This window comes from Triticum dicoccoides, chromosome 6A (genome assembly GCF_002162155.2).
Source record: "Triticum dicoccoides isolate Atlit2015 ecotype Zavitan chromosome 6A, WEW_v2.0, whole genome shotgun sequence".
Lineage (NCBI taxonomy): Eukaryota > Viridiplantae > Streptophyta > Magnoliopsida > Poales > Poaceae > Triticum > Triticum dicoccoides.
This window is the reverse complement of record NC_041390.1, coordinates 257,923,096-257,936,795: the sequence shown is the minus strand read 5'-3', so window position 1 is coordinate 257,936,795 and position 13,700 is coordinate 257,923,096.

Sequence of the window (13,700 nt, the reverse complement as noted above, 5' to 3'; positions counted from 1 at the left end):
GCAAGCCAGCTTTGACTCTTGGCTAGGCTAACCTACGAGACTCCAACTTGAAATGGTTTTGCGCACCCGAGTCCATTACTCACCACTTCAATACACTACCGAGGATCCACCTCCGTCTCCCTACGGAAGAGCCATCCTTGGCACTCACACTTATCTTGAGGCTTTTAGCAGTTTCCATTTACTTGTTTATGAACTGTATAGGCAACCAAGTAGTCCTTTACCGCGGACGCGGCTATTCGAATAGATCATGATAACCCTGCAGGGGTGTACTTCTTCATACACGCTCTCACCTCTTACCGTCCTTTACACGACATGTACTCGGCAACCTTCAAGCGGAAGCCCAACGTGGGTGTCGGCCACGACCTACCTAATCACCTAAGCCTCCAGTCCAGGTTTATCGCCTATCCAGGTTCCATCCGCAGGGAGTCCGGCCGAGGTTTCCCATACGGCCCCGAACGATGTGAACAGGGTTCCCGAGATACCTAACGGGTATTCGGTACACCGTGCCACGTACCTACCGCATCACAGCCCACCCCTACGGTCAGCGCTGTCCACGGCCTCCAGTAGGCTACAAACACCAGAAACTACTTGCAACTCCTGGACGGAGAACTAGGGTGAATAAGAAGCCGAGAGGGTCCATTGGTTTCGGGCCCAATGCATGGTAGTAGCTGATTCTTAAATCACACATACAGATCTCAGTGCTTAAGGTCGGCTTCAATGAAACAACCCACCATGTACTCCTACATGGCCTCTCATCGATACCTTTACCAAATCGTGTTCACCACACCACTCTCATTACCGACATAATTCATTTCACTCTAGCCCATCACCTAGATGAACCAGACCTGACACGACGCTAAGCATAGCAGGCATAGCAAGGTAGGAACAACACATACATATGGCTCAATCAACTCCTACACATGCTAGTGGGTTTCATCTAGTTACTGTGGCAATGACAGGTCATGCAGAGGAAATGGGTTCAACTACCGTTACACACAGCAGTTTGAAACGCGTTGTCTTAATGCAGTAAAAGAGAGCAGGAGCGAGAACATGGGATTGTATCGATATGATCAAATGGTTGGTTGCTTGCCTGATGATTCGATGCACTGATACGGTTCTTCGTTAGGGTAATCACGGTACTCCTCGGAGGCAGATCCTGCCGCAAGAACACCGATATACAACCATCACCAAACAATGTGCAACAATATGATGCATGCATGAAACATAGCAATATGAGTGTGTTGGGCTAATGCAACTAAGACCAGAAGGGTTTGAACCAATTTGAATCAAAGATTCAAATTTCAAACTCAAACATGGCCCTTTAAAGTGTTTTTCCTTGTTCTGCATTAAACATCAAGTTAACTTGTTTAGTCATGCATGAAAATAGTACAGATGGATAGATTGGATTTTTCTGATCATTTTTCATATATAATTTGTCTGATTTGGAGTTACAGAATAAAAGTTATGAATTTTTGAAGTTTAAATTATATTCTGGAATTTCCTATATTAGAATAATTCCAGAAAATCATTATTGCGTCAGCCTGACGTCAGTGTGACGTCAGCAGGTCAATGGAACACGTCAGGGTCAAACCTGACAGTGGGTCCCGCATGTCAGGGTGATTATTTTAATTAAAGTTTAATTAAAACTAAACCTGTTTAATTAACAGGGCTGGGCCCCACCTGTCATTGACTCAGGGGAGTCAACCAGGGCCCACCCGTGGTCAAACCCGGGTCGGCTGCACCGGCGTTTAGCCGCCGGCGAGCCCGACGCGGCGGCGGAAGTGATTTTTGCCGTTCCGGCAACCAAACGAGCCGCGGAGGGCACCGGAGCGGAGCTGAGGTCGAGCCGCAGCTCTTGGTGGAGTCCGTTGGGGTCGGGGTGGCCGGAGTTGGCGCCGGCGACGACTTTGGCGGCCACCGGAGTTCGGCCAAAGTCGAACTTGTCGCTAGGGGGATCGGTGAGGTGCGGGGAGTGCACGGTTGGGCCTAACGCAGCGTGGTGAGTGCGTTGGACACCGCGGGTTGACCGGAGGATGGCCGGAAGCACGTCGGCGACGAGATCCGCGGCGGTGCGTGCGTGTGATCTTCGTGCGGTGGCTACACGGCTCGGGAATGAGAGAGAGAGGGTCGGAGGGGTAGCTAGGCTCACAGCGCTCCCGTAGAGGCCACCGGCGGGGTCGGGGACGAGCTGAGGCGGCGACGGCGTTGAAGGGGATCTCCGGCGACGGCGAGCTCGGGCGAGGTCGGTGCGGTGGTCTCGGGCCGCTCGAGCACACGGGGCTCGGCTAGCTCGATGAAGTGGACGGCGGCGAAGCTCCTGGACACGGCGGCACGGCGTGGGGTTGACGGAGGGCGTGGCTACGGCGAGGGGGTGGCGGCGATGGCGTCGGCCATGGCGTGGGAGAGCGAGGGAGAGGAGCTGGAGAGGAGAGGGGGTGTCTGGGGGGTTCGGGGGAGAGAGGGAGGCCGATTCACGGCGTTAGCCGGGCGAGGGAGGCGGCGAGGCGGCGAGCAGGTGCGTGGCACCCATGCGGTGCTCGCCGTCGAGCACCTGCCTGCCTGCCTGGCCGGCAAGCAGCTCGCTGGCGCGGTGCTGGGCTGGGCCGGCAGGTGGGCCGGGTGCTGGGCGCCAGGTAAGCCTTTTCCATTTTCTTTCTGTTTTCTGTTTTTTTAATACTTCTGCAACTTTGTTGAATTTAATAAAATACTTAGGCAACTCCAAAAATCACCAAACTACTCCTGGTCCATAGTTGGATTATTTCCAACATGAAACATTTTAGTTTGGAGTTATTTGAGCATTTAAATATTTTATATAATTTTAAATGCCCAAATTCAAATACTTATGATTTAAATCAAAAATCCTAGGATGGCCTAGGAAAATGTGCACCACTTTTGGCAGAGGTTCTAAACCAAGACAAAAATGATGGGCATTTTAGAAGGGCATTTCAGGTTCATTGAAAAAGTTTTTTAGTAAACCCTAATTGGTTTCAGAGGGGACTGGGGGTTCTGTCATCCCCATTTCAGGTTTCTGATGAAAGAGTAAACATGATGCAACACTCTAATGCATGGCTAACTAGGATGTGACAACTCACCCCCACTCAAAAGAATCTCGTCCCGAGATTTGGGTTCCTCCGGGAAGAAGGCGGGATACTCGAGTCGAAGATGATCCTCCCTTTCCCAAGTTGCTTCATCCTCAGAATGGTGCGACCATTGTACTTTGAGAAACTTGATATTATGATGTCGAGTGGTACGCTCGGCCTGATCGAGGATACGAATGGGGTACTCTTGATATGTAAGATTATCTTGGAGATCAAGCGTTTCGTGGTCCACTCCACGGATAGGATCCAAGAAGCAACGCCTGAGTTGAGAAACGTGGAAGACATCGTGGACTCTAGAGAGGTGCGGAGGTAGTTCCAATTGGTAGGCAACTTCTCCTCGTTTGGCGAGAATGCGAAAAGGTCCAATGTAACGAGGAGCCAATTTGCCTTTGATACCGAAACGATGGGTTCCCTTCAGAGGGGTAACCCGAAGGTAAGCCTTCTCGTCAACCTCGAAAGTCATAGCCTTATGTTTTCGGTCATATTGACTCTTTTGACGGGATTGGGCTGTTTTCAACTTTTCACGAATGATGCGAACTTGCTCTTCTGCTTCTTGAATCATATCCGGGCCAAAGAATTGTCTCTCCCCGGTCTCTGACCAGTTAAGGGGTGTTCGACATCGTCGTCCATAGAGAACTTCAAAAGGGGCTTTACCCAAGCTAGATTGATAGCTGTTGTTGTAAGCGAATTCGGCAAATGGAAGGCACTTCTCCCAATCCATTCCGAATGAGATAACAGAGGCTCGAAGCATGTCTTCTAGAATCTGGTTGACGCGTTCCACTTGACCACTCGACTGAGGGTGGAAAGCGGTGCTAAAGGAAAGGCGGGTTCCCATAGCATTTTGGAAACTTTCCCAAAATCGAGAGGTGAAAATACTTCCTCGATCCGAGTTAATTTCCAAAGGAACACCATGGAGAGACACTATCCGGGAGATGTATAAGTCTGCCAGCTGACTAGCGGTTATACTCTCACGAACAGGTAGGAAATGGGCTACTTTGGAAAGACGATCGACAATGACGAAAATAGCATTATTCCCTCTCTTGGTCCTGGGAAAACCGGTAATGAAATCCATACCAATTTTATCCCATTTCCATTCAGGAATAGCTAAGGGTTGAAGAGTGCCAGCAGGCCGTTGATGCTCTGCTTTTACACGACGACAAACGTCGCAATTAGCAATATACTGAGCAATTTCTCTCTTCATCCTAGTCCACCAGAACCTCTGGCGTAGGTCCTGATACATCTTAGTACTACCGGGATGAATGGTGAGAGGAGATTCATGAGCTTCCTTAAGGATTAATCGCCTCAGGTTTCGCACTTTGGGAACCACTAGTCGATTCCCGAAGTATACGACCCCTTGATCATTAATGGAGAAACAATTCGCAATTCCTTTCTTGATGTTTCTCTTGATGCGGGAGATTCCCGGATCTACCTTCTGTGCTTTGATGATCTGATCCGTAAGGGTAGGTTTTGCCACCAAGGTGGAAAGAAAACCTTGAGGAACAATGTGAAGGTTAAGCTTCCGAAATTCCTCATGGAGAAGCGGTTGACTTTGTTGTAACATCAGGTTGTTACAATAAGATTTACGACTTAGCGCATCAGCCATGACGTTGGCTTTCCCTGGGGTGTAGGTTATTCCTAAGTCGAAGTCTGTGATCAACTCAACCCAACGTCTTTGCCTGAGATTCAAATCCGGTTGGGTGAAAATGTACTTCAGACTTTGGTGATCAGTGAATATTTCGCAACGGTTACTGAGGAGGTAATGTCGCCAGGTCTTGAGTGCATAGACTACGGCTGCAAGCTCTAGATCATGAGTAGGATAATTCTCTTCATGTGGGTGCAATTGCCGTGAAGCATAGGCAATTACGTGTCGATCTTGCATGAGAATGCAACCTAGTCCTTGTCGCGAGGCGTCGCAGTAGATAACAAAGTCCTTGGAGAAGTCTGGCGGTACCAGTACGGGAGCAGAAGTCAGGCGTCCTTTCAGTTCCTGAAAGCTATGCTCACATTGTGGAGTCCATTCGAACTTCTTATCTTTCTTGAGGAGTTCGGTTAGAGGTTTGGCAACTTTGGAGAAGTTCTCGACAAAGCGACGACAATAGCTCGCTAAGCCCAGAAAACTCCGAACTTGCTTGACCGATTCAGGTGGAGTCCAATTAAGGACAGCTTGAACTCGCTCAGGGTTAACAGCAATACCTTTACCAGATATTACATGACCCAGATAGGTCACTTCTGACAACCAAAATTCACATTTGGAAAACTTGGCATAAAGGCGATGCTCTCGAAGTTTCTTCAACACTAGCCTTAGATGTTCGGCATGTTCTTCCTCGTTCTTAGAGTAGATGAGTATATCATCGAGATAAACTACGACGAATTTATCCAAATACTCCATGAAGATTGAGTTCATTAACCGAGAAAAGGTGGCTGGAGCGTTGGTTAATCCGAAGGACATGACGGTGTACTCGTATTGCCCATAACGAGTAACAAAGGCCGATTTAGGGATGTCCCCGTTTCTAATTTTGATTTGATGGTAGCCCAACCTCAAATCCATCTTGGAGAAGACTAAGGATCCAGCGAGCTGATCATACAGGTCGTTGATCCTAGGGAGCGGATATTTGTTCTTGATTGTGACCAAATTGACAGGTCGATAATCTACAACCATCCGGTCCGTACCATCCTTCTTCTTGACGAAGAGGACGGGGCAAGCCCACGGAGATGAACTAGGTCAGATGAAACCCTTTTTCAAGGACTCATCGAGTTGTTTCTTAAGCTCGGCTAGTTCTAGTGGTGCCATCTTATAGGGTCTTCTAGCAATTGGAACGGTTCCTGGAATGAGGTCTATTACGAACTCAACATCCCTGTCAGGTGGAACACCTGGCAATTCCTCTGGGAAGACATCCGGGAAGTCACGGACTACCGGAACGTCCTCAAGGTCTGGCAAAGGGCTGGCGTTAAGAGAATATAACTGTCGCTTGGCTATTCGGGTCAAGACATTGACTATCTTCCCCGAAGGATGGGTGAGTTGAACAGTCCTAGAGAAGCAATCAATTTTGGCTTGATGAGCTGACATCCAGTCCATACCCAAAATGATATTAATATCTGAAGATTTAAGGGCTATCAAAGATGCGAGGAAAACTAGTCTGTCGACTTGGATTTCATTTCCATGGCTTACTCTAGAAGTTTGCCATTTGGATCCCGGAGTTTGAATTACCATAGAGGTTGGCATGTCACAGAATGCGATGTTATGCAAACGAGCATAATTTTCGGATATAAAAGAATGAGAGGCTCCTGTATCGAAAAGAACAGATGCCAGGTGGCAATTAACAAGAAGCGTACCAAGAACGACGTTGGGATCCTCTTGAGCTTCCTCGGCTGAGATACAGTTGACATGGCCACGTGTAGCGGTGGCCGGCTTGGCGTGGAACACTTTTCCTGTCGGCTTGCCACGGCCAACAGCTTTAGCAGATTGGTTGGGGTTGGTCTGGGGACACTCACGCATATAGTGGCCAGATTCCCCACACTTGAAACAAGTCACGGAACTGGTACGTGGAGGAGCATTGTTGGTTGGACCCCCATAGGGCTTGGCTGGAGCAGACTGTTGAATAGGGTGAGGCGCCTGGAAAGATGGCCTCGGTGTGAACCTGGGTGGCAGGGCGGTGTTGGGCACCCACACGCGGTGCTTCTGAGGACCAGCACCGGATGAGGAACCCATGTCACGGCCATGCTTGCTGTTGCGTCATAATCAGTCTGACCAGTTTCAGCACTGATGGCTTTGTTAACAAGTTTCTGAAAAGATGTGCACTCATGCAGACGGAGGTCGCGGCGAAGCTCAGGACTAAGTCCCTTACGGAACCTTGCTTGCTTCTTGGCATCAGTAGAAACTTCCTCAGTTGCATATCGTGCGAGGTTACCAAACTCCCTGCTGTAAGCATCCACAGAGAGTCGGCCTTGGGTGAAATTGCAAAATTCCTCACATTTACGGTCCATGAGACCCTCCGGAATGTGATGTTCACGGAAAGCCTCACTGAATTCAGCCCAAGTAGTGACATGGCCCGCTGGGCGCATAGCTCCATAATTCTCCCACCATAGACTGGCGGGGCCTTCAAGATGATATGCAGCAAAGGTGACCTTGTCAGCCTCAGCTACTAGCGCGGAACGCAGCTTGTGAGAGATACTGCGAAGCCAGTCATCAGCGTCGAGAGGCTCGACGGAGTGGTGGAACGTGGGTGGATGTAATTTGATAAAATCACTGAGTGACACCACGTTAGTCCTCTGATGGTGTGCTGTGTTCTGTTCAATACGCTCCAACAAACGGTTGGTCTCCTGCTTGTTTCTCTCAGCTTCCATCATAACCTCGGCTAGGGAAGGAGGATGAGGCAGATTTGCATCCCTGACTTCACTGCCTTCGGCCTGCTCTTGAGGAGCAGGGTTAGTGCGCGTGTTGACCATCCTAGGTAAACAAGACAATGATTTAGTCAGGATGATAAAATTCCGACATAGGATATAAAATGTAAGGAATAACTCGAAATGCAAGATGATCATCCGTATGACATGGTAGATACAGAAACTGCTTCTTTTATTCCATCGTCATACACACCATACAGGGTTTAGTACAAGACCAAACAAAGTACTATTACGGTGAAAAGAGGATTACATCTCATCGGAGGCATTCCAAGCTCCTATACATTATTTTTCTACACCTCCGGAAGGAGTACAAACTAGGTCATATCCCACGAGTCACGCGGGACGATAGACGACACAGCTAGTGCGAACTAGTGATACTACCACTAACTCAGACCGATCCGTAGTAGTCCTCGTAGAAGTCACCTCCATAGCCTGGAAGCTCAACATGATCATCTGGAAACAGACGATCTCGCGGAGCTTGTGGACCATAGGGGCTAGGATGAGGCCTTGGACCAACAGACGGTGGCCTGCGGGGACCGCGAGGTGGGGTGATGCCTCCTACATCACGCCAAACCATCACGCCTGGCAGAGCAGATCTCACAGGATAGAGATCGCGCATATCTGAGAATCCAGGTTGCACCGCCGGTGCAAACCGAGTCAAAGTGGCCCAGTGGTCAGCACGGGTATTGAAGAGCTCTAACCTCAAGGCCCGATTTTCACGGTCCTTATCCTCGAGCATCTCAGCAGTGGTGCGAGTCCGTGAATCCTCCTGAGTGGGGTCAGCATAAATAGCCTGGAGATACCCTTGTGCTCCCGGAAGTGATCCTGGCATATACCGGAAATCAGAGTCCCGAAATAGACCAGATCTGACTCGCATAATGGTCATCATAGAGTAGGCGGCGTCCTGCACAGCCATCTCAATGGTAACCCCGAGTCCATAAGAGCAGTGAAGAGGCTCGGTGGATCCAGGATAAGATGGAAATATCCTGACAGTGCAGAGATACTGGCTTTGATTAAAGTCTCGGAATTGCTCTTCGACCGTGTACTCAGGATACCAGCGGTATCCAGCCTCAGTCATTACCCTGACCAACTTGGCAGTATGGCTGGGTACATCTAGGCATCGAGTCAGGCGAACCACTTGATTGAGGTTGCGAGTGGCCATCTGAAAGCACAATCATAATGCAAGGGCATTAGAATTCTAGCGAATTTTCGGCAGCATAACAGCTGTAAATGCTCAAGAAGGATTTTGAGACATTTGACAAAGGATTTCATACACACTCAACATCATCATATCAAAGTTCTGAATCCATTCTAGCAACATAATATGGTAGTAGAACTGAACTAGGCTTGTATCCATCAAACTTATAAGGTACTACTGATTAGTAACACGTGATCCTGATAGAGAGAATAGATCCTAATTCCTTAACCCCCGGTAGAAGAATGGACTGACTCAGATCAGAATGTCATAAGATAAAGGAGTAAAAAGAGCCTTACGTTCCAACCCACAAACAATTCCCCTACATATAACTAAAGAATTTCTAGACTCAACATCGACCAGTTTGGCTTGGAGAACCTACAGGCAGTCCGGCTCTGATACCAACGCTGTCAGGACCCCGACTCGATGTCACATCGATCTAGCCGGTAACACCTCATATCACTTTGCGGCCTCACGCACGGTATCCTCACGGGTGTCGCCTTACCTTTGCCCCGGGACCGTTTGCGCCTTTTGGCTCACGTATATGATAGCGTCGCTAGCATCCATATGATAAAGAGCCCGGGCTGACATGACTAGTCGTAAACCCAAAGTGGCACAGACTTACAGGGACAGGCATCCATGACCCAGCTTCGAACGTGTCGGTCATCAGCAAGTGGGTCCGGGCTGTAGCACTGGGCTAGCAGGACTCCGGTAAACCGGGCTGTAGCACTGGGCTAGCAGGACTCCGGTAAACCGGGCTGTAGCGGGCTAACAGGACTCCGGTACTCAAAGCGTGACATTTCCCCGAAGGGACAGACACAGGAACGAAGAAGGACACATGCCGGCCAGCCTAGGTGTTCCAGAGCAGTAGCAAGCTACCATGGCTCAGCGGTAACACTAGGAGACATTTCCCGGTAAGAGAGGCTACTAAAGATAAACAACTAGATAGTCAGATCCCACACATACCAAGCATTTCAATCATACACACAATATGCTCGATATGTGCAATTACAACGAAGCATCACAACATGACTCTACGACACAAGTACTTTATTTAAGGCTCAGAGAGTCATACATAACATACACCAAGGTACGGGTCTCACGACCCAACATACAAGTCATACAGTCATACAAACCAGCAGCGGAAGTAACTTGTCTGAGTACAGACAACTAGTAAAATAAAAGAGGCTTGGGAAGCCTAGCTATACTACAAGGTCCTTCACAAGCTCAGGGTCACCACCTGGGTCTTTAGCCTACTCGTTGATGTCAACGTCTACATAGAACCCATCAGAAGGGGTTGCAGCGTCTTCTGTAAAAATGTAAATTATAGCAACATGAGTACAAAGGTACTCAGCAAGACTTACATCAGATCCTACATACATGCATATTATCAAGAAGGGTTGGTGGAGTTATTGCAGCAAGCCAGCTTTGACTCTTGGCTAGACTATCCTACGATACTCCAACTAGAAATGGTTTTGCGCACACGAGTCCACTACTCACCACTTCAATACACTACCGAGGATCCACCTCCGTCTTCCTACGGAAGAGCCATCCTCGGCACTCACACTTATCTTGAGGCTTTTAGCAGTATCCGTTTACTTGTCTATGAACTGTATAGGCAACCAAGTAGTCCTTTACCGCGGACGCGGCTATTCGAATAGATCATGTTAACCCTGCAGGGTTGTACTTCTTCATACACGCTCTCACCACTTACCGTCGTTTACACGACATGTACTCGGCAACCTTCAAGCGGAAGCCCAACGTGGGTGTCGGCCACGACCTACCTAATCACTTAAGCCTCCAGTCCAGGTTTATCGCCTATCCAGGTTCCATCCGCAGGGAGTCCGGCCGAGGTTTCCCATACGGCCCCGAACGATGTGAACAGGGTTCCCGAGATACCTAACGGGTATTCGGTACACCGTGCCACGTACCTACCGCATCACAGCCCACCCCTACGGTCAGCGCTGTCCACGGCCTCCAGTAGGCTACAAACACCAGAAACTACTTGCAACTCCTGGACGGAGAACTAGGGTGAATAAGAAGCCGAGAGGGTCCATTGGTTTCGGGCCCAATGCATGGTAGTAGCTGATTCTTAAATCACACATACAGATCTCAGTGCTTAAGGTCGGCTTCAATGAAACAACCCACCATGTACTCCTACATGGCCTCTCATCGATACCTTTACCAAATCGTGTTCACCACACCACTCTCATTACCGACATAATTCATTTCACTCTAGCCCATCACCTAGATGAACCAGACCTGACACGACGCTAAGCATAGCAGGCATAGCAAGGTAGGAACAACACATACATATGGCTCAATCAACTCCTACACATGCTAGTGGGTTTCATCTAGTTACTGTGGCAATGACAGGTCATGCAGAGGAAATGGGTTCAACTACCGTTACACACAGCAGTTTGAAACGCGTTGTCTTAATGCAGTAAAAGAGAGCAGGAGCGAGAACATGGGATTGTATCGATATGATCAAATGGTTGGTTGCTTGCCTGATGATTCGATGCACTGATACGGTTCTTCGTTAGGGTAATCACGGTACTCCTCGGAGGCAGATCCTGCCGCAAGAACACCGATATACAACCATCACCAAACAATGTGCAACAATATGATGCATGCATGAAACATAGCAATATGAGTGTGTTGGGCTAATGCAACTAAGACCAGAAGGGTTTGAACCAATTTGAATCAAAGATTCAAATTTCAAACTCAAACATGGCCCTTTAAAGTGTTTTTCCTTGTTCTGCATTAAACATCAAGTTAACTTGTTTAGTCATGCATGAAAATAGTACAGATGGATAGATTGGATTTTTCTGATCATTTTTCATATATAATTTGTCTGATTTGGAGTTACAGAATAAAAGTTATGAATTTTTGAAGTTTAAATTATATTCTGGAATTTCCTATATTAGAATAATTCCAGAAAATCATTATTGCGTCAGCCTGACGTCAGTGTGACGTCAGCAGGTCAACGGAACACGTCAGGGTCAAACCTGACAGTGGGTCCCGCATGTCAGGGTGATTATTTTAATTAAAGTTTAATTAAAACTAAACCTGTTTAATTAACAAGGCTGGGCCCCACGTGTCATTGACTCAGGGGAGTCAACCAGGGCCCACCCGTGGTCAAACCCGGGTCGGCTGCACCGGCGTTTAGCCGCCGGCGAGCCCGACGCGGCGGCGGAAGTGATTTTTGCCGTTCCGGCAACCAAACGAGCCGCGGAGGGCACCGGAGCGGAGCTGAGGTCGAGCCGCAGCTCTTGGTGGAGTCCGTTGGGGTCGGGGTGGCCGGAGTTGGTGCCGGCGACGACTTGGGCGGCCACCGGAGTTCGGCCAAAGTCGAACTTGTCGCTAGGGGGATCGGTGAGGTGCGGGGAGTGCACGGTTGGGCCTAACGCAGCGTGGTGAGTGCGTTGGACACCGCGGGTTGGCTGGAGGATGGCCGGAAGCACGTCGGCGACGAGATCCGCGGTGGTGCGTGCGTGTGATCTTCGTGCGGTGGCTACACGGCTCGGGAATGAGAGAGAGAGGGTCGGAGGGGTAGCTAGGCTCACAGCGCTCCCGTAGAGGCCACCGGCGAGGTCGGGGACGAGCTGAGGCGGCGACGGCGTTGAAGGGGATCTTCGGCGACGGCGAGCTCGAGCGAGGTCGGTGCGGTGGTCTCGGGCCGCTCGAGCACACGGGGCTCGGCTAGCTCGATGAAGTGGACGGCGGCGAAGCTCCTGGACGTGGGGTTGACGGAGGGCGTGGCTACGGCGAGGGGGTGGCGGCGATGGCGTCGGCCATGGCGTGGGAGAGCGAGGGAGGGGAGCTGGAGAGGAGAGGGGGTGTCTGGGGGGTTCGGGGGAGAGAGGGAGGCCGATTCACGGCGTTAGCCGGGCGAGGGAGGCGGCGAGGCGGCGAGCAGGTGCGTGGCACCCATGCGGTGCTCGCCGTCGAGCACCTGCCTGCCTGCCTGGCCGGCAAGCAGCTCGCTGGCGCGGTGCTGGGCTGGGCCGGCAGGTGGGCCGGGTGCTGGGCGCCAGGTAAGCCTTTTCCATTTTCTTTCTATTTTCTGTTTTTTTAATACTTCTGCAACTTTGTTGAATTTAATAAAATATTTAGGCAACTCCAAAAATCACCAAACTACTCCTGGTCCATAGTTGGATTATTTCCAACATGAAACATTTTAGTTTGGAGTTATTTGAGCATTTAAATATTTTATATAATTTTAAATGCCCAAATTCAAATACTTATGATTTAAATCAAAAACCCTAGGATGTCCTAGGAAAATGTGCACCACTTTTGGCAGAGGTTCTGAACCAAGACAAAAATGATGGGCATTTTAGAAGGGCATTTCAGGTTCATTGAAAAAGTTTTTTAGTAAACCCTAATTGGTTTCAGAGGGGACTGGGGGTTCTGTCATCCCCATTTCAGGTTTCTGATGAAAGAGTAAACATGATGCAACACTCTAATGCATGGCTAACTAGGATGTGACAATAGCTTTCCAACACCGTATCATTTGCGTCAATCCGATAAACCGTTTGCAAAAAATCGTTAAAATATGTTTCACCCAGAATTTCACCATTTTTGAAATTACTTTTAAATCATATATAATTAGAAAAAAACAATACATCTATGGAAGATGCGGATTTTCACCAGCTTTTCAACGCCATCTTATTTGCTCAATTCCGACAAACCATTTGAAAATTGAGTCCAAAATACGATTCACATTTTTGGTTTTGAAAAAAATGGTTTTTTTTCAGAACTGCTCTTAAACCATAATGATTTTGCAAAAACGTTCAATATACTTGAAATATGGTTGTCAAGAGCTTTCCAACGATATGTTACATGCCACGTTCCGATAAAAAAATTACAAAAAGTTTTTGAACTAAAGAAGACAATCTGTTAAACACAAGTGAAAACATCAGTTCAACCGCTTCGAAAACATCAGTACAAACACCTGAAACCGTCAGTTCAAAAGGGTAACAGAATAATATTCTGTTACTAGTAAC